The sequence below is a fragment of the Lactuca saligna genome, chromosome 1 (assembly GCF_052625555.1).
Source record: "Lactuca saligna cultivar CGN05327 chromosome 1, ASM5262555v1, whole genome shotgun sequence".
Classification (NCBI taxonomy): Eukaryota; Viridiplantae; Streptophyta; class Magnoliopsida; order Asterales; family Asteraceae; genus Lactuca; species Lactuca saligna.
The window spans coordinates 15,847,142-15,853,292 of NC_136417.1; the positions used below are offsets into that span (position 1 = coordinate 15,847,142).

Genomic DNA, 6,151 nt, shown 5'->3' on the forward strand with positions numbered 1-6,151 from the left:
GATAGGCATGAACTCGGCGAGTTGGAAGAACAACTCGGCGAGTTGGATGAAGATTGCCGTGTGCTCGGCGAGTTTGTTCTTAGACTCGGCGAGTCAGATCGAGTGGTCCCAAACCCTTCGAGTTAAGACTCGAGTCAGCGAGTCGAGCCAGAACTCAGTGAGTTGGACAAGATAGGAATCGGGAATCAGTAGACTCGGCGAGTTAGGGGCTGACTCGGCGAGTAGAGTCGCGAGTGGAAGGACTCTGGATTTATGAACTCGGCGAGTCAGTAGGGTGACTCGGCGAGTAGGGTTGACCTGGGAGGTTGACTTTGACCAGGACATGGACTTTGACCAGAGTTGACTTGGTTGACCTTTGGAGGTCAGTTAGACTAAGTATGAGGTTGTTATTGGTAGCTCGGGGAGCTAGCGGAGCAGCAGTGCGGAGTTAGCGGTCAGGTAGCGGTCAAAGGGGTTAGCAGCAGCAGTTCAGCAGTATCAGGTGAGTTTCCCTTTGTATGAATGGGTCTACGGCCACAATGCCGGCCCATGTAGTTATGAGTAGAAGACCTGGGGGTTAGCCCTAGGCACAGTATGCTAGTATGCTATTTGGACGAGGTCCAATGACAGAGGGCGGGTGCCCAAGGAGCGGTTTATGTGATAGTCTATACTTGTTGCCTGTGTGATACTTGTATGTGCTTGGTAGGGAGGTGAGTGAGGGCGAGGACCCGTATCTCACCAATAGCAGAGTGTGGATGGTGTTCCACATCTCAGTAGCAGCAGAGTAGGGGCGAGGCCCAAGTTAGGAAAGGAGTGAGAGTGGGCTGGACCCGTACCTCACTATCAGCAGGAGTATGGACGAGATTCCATGACTCATCAGTAGTAGGACTCGGGCGGTCCCCGAGATAGGCGAGGCCTTAGAGCAAGAATTGTTAGTATATGTTTAGCTTATGTAATGTTATGCGATACGTTCATGTACTATTATATGTTAGTGGGCGAGGCCCGATGACAGGCGAGGCCTAAGTGAAACAGATCTGTATCCGAGCGGGGCTCGAAGCCAGGTGGGGCCTGGAGCGGCGGGGCCGTTATAGCGGGCGAGGCCCGGAGTAGAGGGCGAGGCCCATGGTAGCGGGCGTGGCCCAGTATGGGCAGTGTGTGATTTTGTATGGTATGTGGTAAATTGGGGAACTCACTAAGCTTTGTGCTTACGGGTTTCAGTTTTGTTTTTAGGTACTTCCGGTAGCGGAGGGAGGAGCTCGGGGTGATCGCATGACACACACCATAGTGTAGTCAGCCTGGGAATGTTACTCTGATAATAAACGTGTGTTTTGAAAACTTATACTCAGATCATGTTTTGGAATGATGTTTTGGTTTAAAGTAATGTTTTATTAAAAGAAATTTTTGGTCTTAATTTTTGGGATGTTACAGAGTGGTTCCATGAATGTAAGAAAACAATTCCAACTTTTCCAAATATAAATTCATGTAAACTCAAATTGGGTACATGTAAAGTTTTAGATAAATATTCAAATTTACGTATGTTTGTAAATGTATACTTGAGATCATTTTTTAAGTGTATGTGTTATGTATCTTTTAATAATCACAAGATGATGAAGTGTGATTGATAATTATTTCTCATGAGGTTTTGGTAAATCAACCATTAAGCTATTTATAAGTTAGAGAAATTAACTTTGTTAATATGTATGTATCTTTATGTTGTCTCTTTTTTATATGTTAAAAATATATATATTTTGTATACAAGAGAACATTATTCATCATGTATTTTATGTTATGTATATATTATGTTAGTTTTTATCACTTATTTGTAAATAACATCGATGGAGTTTTTTATAATTAATTTTGATGAAAGGAGTTTACAATTATTATTCTAAATTGTTGGTGATAATGATGAATTAGAACGAATGATTTTTAATATGATATGACTTTATTATTGAAAAACAATAATTATGTGTATTATAAAAATAAATTCTTTATGTTCTACCAAAACTTATATTAATGTATCCAATTTTAAATGTTTTTATATAAAAATACATCATTTTATTACATTTTGCTCTAAAACACAATTCAATGGCTTAAATCATTAAACCAACATTATCAAAATCCAATATGGTTTAAACTTTATTACCTTAAAGCCCAAGGCATTTACTCTATCAAATTATGGTTGCTATCCGGAATTATAAACATTTCAAAAACGGATGTTATAAATTTTTAATAATTTCCAACAAAAAACAATTTGTGGGTGATTTTTTAGCACAAAATGAAAATTAAGTGATTAAATAGAAAAAAATGACAAAATATAGTGGTTTTTTAGTCTTTTATATATATATATATATATATATATATATATATATATATATATATATATATATATATATATATATATATATATATATATATATACCTGAACAGAGTATTGTTCCTTGGGTTGGTTACTTTACATGACTTTGGTTAATTTCACTTGTCCACTGCCTCAAATAATCTACCTTTCATCACCAACTCCATTCAATGCTTCTCGATTCTTTAGATAAGCGCTCCACCTCGAATTTGCTTCTCATCGGCCTTTGCTTTTGTCACCGACATTTTCCTTCACCCCATATCCCCAATTCAGCCACCATTTTCCCCAACCTACCTCTCCTGCTCTGCATCGTTTGCTTTTGCCCTTCACTACCGTCATCGCCTTTGTTGCTTACGACTGTCTCCACCATTAATAATCAACACATATACACCTCCATTCACAGTTCCTGGTTCGGGTTCTATGGCTTCGATTATTTGGGAAAGCTTAGCTCCTCCGGTAAAAAAAATTTCTCTTTTTTCTAATTTTTTCCTCTTTATTTTCAACGAAAACTGTAAATTGGCTTCCACCGCATCTTCCATATCTGAATTTTGAAGTTGTACCCACCATTTGTGCATGCCTTGCGAAGCATACTCAAGTGGCTTATGCGTCAATCAGTGAGATGCCATGAAATCGAGGAGGGAATGTTGTTGTCGGTGGATCCATCATTCCAGACTATCAGGATCCAAATGGGAATGCTAGCGAGTGCATGCTTCTGTTGACCCAAAAAATAAAAGATTCGTTGAATTAATTTTGTAAAATAGGGCAGATTAGTACTCTTGACGGTCAAAGACTCGCAGTAGTCTCTGGGGCGCCGCCTGCTTCTCAAACGCCACAACCATACGCTTTTCTCATCAAAACGCTGTCGCTGGCACCCTTTTATCCCCAATTCGGAACCCTACTCATCTCTTTTCGTCACTTACTCCTCTCAAAAGTAATTACGCAATATTGATTTCTAATGAACTTTATTTTTTCTTGACTATGACGGACACAACATCCAAGTGCACTTTCCTTGTCTAAGAACTGCTTTCGGCAGTATAAATGCATCTGTTGTTCGAATGGGTACAACTAGCAGGTAGCTGCTCCATGTTATTCTTCCAAACTTATATTTTTAATCAATTAAGGGCATTTTATTTATTATAAGTAATTACACAATATTAATTGAACATATAAAGTACATTAGGTTATAAAAGGTTACACTCGTTGCGTCGCCCCCGTTGAAGAGGAAGCCACCGTCGGACGCTAAGGCTGTTGTCGTCGCTATTCCCGCTCAGCTCTTCGCCACCTTTCTTCCTCTGTTGTGTCGCCGTTATTTTCCAAGAACGATGTGCAGCTCCGCAGTGGGTGTTTCTGCCCGTGTGTGAGAGAGAGAGAGAGTGTGTGTGTTTCAATATGTATAACGGGTGTTGTTGGCCGAAGATCGAGAAAACCACCATGGCTACCGCCACTTTTTCTTTTCTACCCCCCGAGGTGGTAGTGGGTGGTGCCCGATTTAGTGAAACCTTAATTAAATTAAAACTTAACTTTGGACTATTTGGCATGCGATTGGGTTGGAAATCCAAATTAGGGTTTAGAAAACCCTAATTTTGGAGATGTTAGTTTTGGAATTGTCGGGACCCGCGTTTTGGACCGTGGGATTGGAATTATGATTTAAGTCCAACCATATTGTATGGTTGACCTAGTAGAGTGATGGACTTGATGCATTAAGTCCTTAATGGGTTAAGTGATCTTAATTAACCCAAATCGTCATTTTATGTGAAAACCCTAATTGTGTTGGGTTTTGAGTTGGGTTTTTTTGTTGGGCTTAGATGCTTGGATTCTTGATGGGCCAAATAAGAACAAGTATATGGACTAGGATTTTTGGATGTGCTTTAGGGTAAGGCCCTATGGGTTTGGGCCCAATTTGGAAAATTAGTCCATAGTTGGGCCATGGTTAATTATTTGGCTTTTGGGCCTTTAGAGTGCGAGTTTGGGCCTTGGTCTTGGACCAAGCTGGGTTAGGGGTAAAATTATATTTTTACCCCAAGTATGGATTTATGGTCATGCTTTGGAACCCAATTATTAATTGGGTGTTGTTTTGATGTCAATAGTTCGGGGATCAATCAGTTAGCAGCTAGATTTTATCAAATGGACTTCAGTAGTACGAGGTGATTCTCCCTATTGTTTATATGGGTCGAAGGCACCATTTCCGGCCCATTTGGTTTATGTATAGTAGGAAAACCCGGAGGTTAGTCGTTGGCATTATGTATGAAATATCGGGAGGTGGCTCCTGACACACTGTATGCAAGACCAGAGTCTGAACTGGAGATAGTAATTGGTTTCGTAGTATATAGTTTATATGACAGCTATCTTTGTGATGATTGCATGGAAGATTAGGAGGTGGTTCTAGGCACCTGTCTGTAAGACCCAGGGTTGTGGCCTCGACCTGGCAAGTAAGACCACGAGGTGGCTCGTGGCATAATAGCAAGACTATGTGTTGCACGTAGCACCTTTATTGATTATGATATATGAATGATATGTATAACTCCCGGTTATGGATGGCATGTATAAATCAGTTGATATGTATGGTATGTGGTATTTGGGGAACCCACTAAGCTATGTGCTTATGGTTTTCAGTTTTGTTTCAGGTACACCAGTTTTCAAATAAAAGGGGCTCGGGTCTATAACTCCCGGTTATGGATGGCATGTATAAATCAGTTGATATGTATGGTATGTGGTATTTGGGGAACCCACTAAGCTATGTGCTTATGGTTTTCAGTTTTGTTTCAGGTACACCAGTTTTCAAATAAAAGGGGCTCGGGTCTATAACTCCCGGTTATGGATGGCATGTATAAATCAGTTGATATGTATGGTATGTGGTATTTGGGGAACCCACTAAGCTATCTGCTTATGGTTTTCAGTTTTGTTTCAGGTACACCAGTTTTCAAATAAAAGGGGCTCGGGTCGATCGCAAGACATACACCCATGCTTTCCGCAAATTATTATCTATGGGATTAGATTCTGGTAATTGTTTATTTGAAATGTTTTTTAATGTATGGAACAAAGTTATTAAAGTGTTTTTATTATATTAAAAATGAAATTTTTACCTTGGTTTTTTGGGTCGTTACACTATGTTACATTATGGTTTTCGAAACAAGACTTAGTTTCCGTATTTTTCTATGATCATGTTGATGTAAAATGAAAAGATAAGTACAGGATTTATTATTGAATATAAATGAAATTTTGCAGTAAAATCTATACTCTGATTTTAATTTTTCTTATGGATAAATTTTGGGACGCTAAATTGCTACTAATTCACATGTTTTATTAGCATTCAAGAATAAGACAATGATTGTAATGCAATTCATTATTACTTAATTGTTCTACTTAATGGTTGGATGACATCTAATGAACGAATGACCTTGTGAGAATAAGGAAATTCTCTACAAGGATAAGTGATATTAGAGCTTAAGGTATTCATTTTTATGTATAACATATTCTCTTCACTAGTATAAATACTGATTTGGGGCTTCAGCCGTTTATGATGTGAGTGTCTCCATCAAGTCGTCGTAAGATATAGATCAGAAAAAGTGGTTGTGAATTACATTTCCTAGCCATTTCTTATTCATCGTAATATGTTGTCTCTTTTTATTTATGTACTATTATTATCTCTCTCTCTCTCTCTCTCTCTCTCTCTCTCTCTCTCTATATATATATATATATATATATATATATATATATATATATATATATATATATATATTCATCGTGGTTCTTATTCCGAAAGGATAACCGACTAGAAAGCACATGATGACTCATTTTTTTCCAACCTTCTAAACTGAT

The 6,151-nt window shown here is 38.5% G+C and overlaps 1 long non-coding RNA gene across 3 annotated transcripts; it reads left to right on the top strand.

The window, feature by feature from the left end:
- The first annotated feature begins 2,411 nt into the window (after nt 1-2,411).
- LOC145018186 (uncharacterized) lies at nt 2,412-5,422 on the top strand. Of its 3 annotated transcripts, XR_013666934.1 has the most exons (4): nt 2,412-2,788; nt 2,919-3,404; nt 3,513-4,896; nt 4,957-5,422. It is a non-coding gene; the product is annotated as an uncharacterized LOC145018186 (long non-coding RNA). The 3 variants fall into 3 exon arrangements; XR_013666916.1 differs by lacking the exons at nt 2,919-3,404; nt 3,513-4,896 and having other exon boundaries at nt 2,419-2,788; nt 4,957-5,180; nt 5,241-5,422; XR_013666890.1 differs by lacking the exons at nt 2,919-3,404; nt 3,513-4,896.
- The last annotated feature ends 729 nt before the right edge of the window (nt 5,423-6,151 follow it).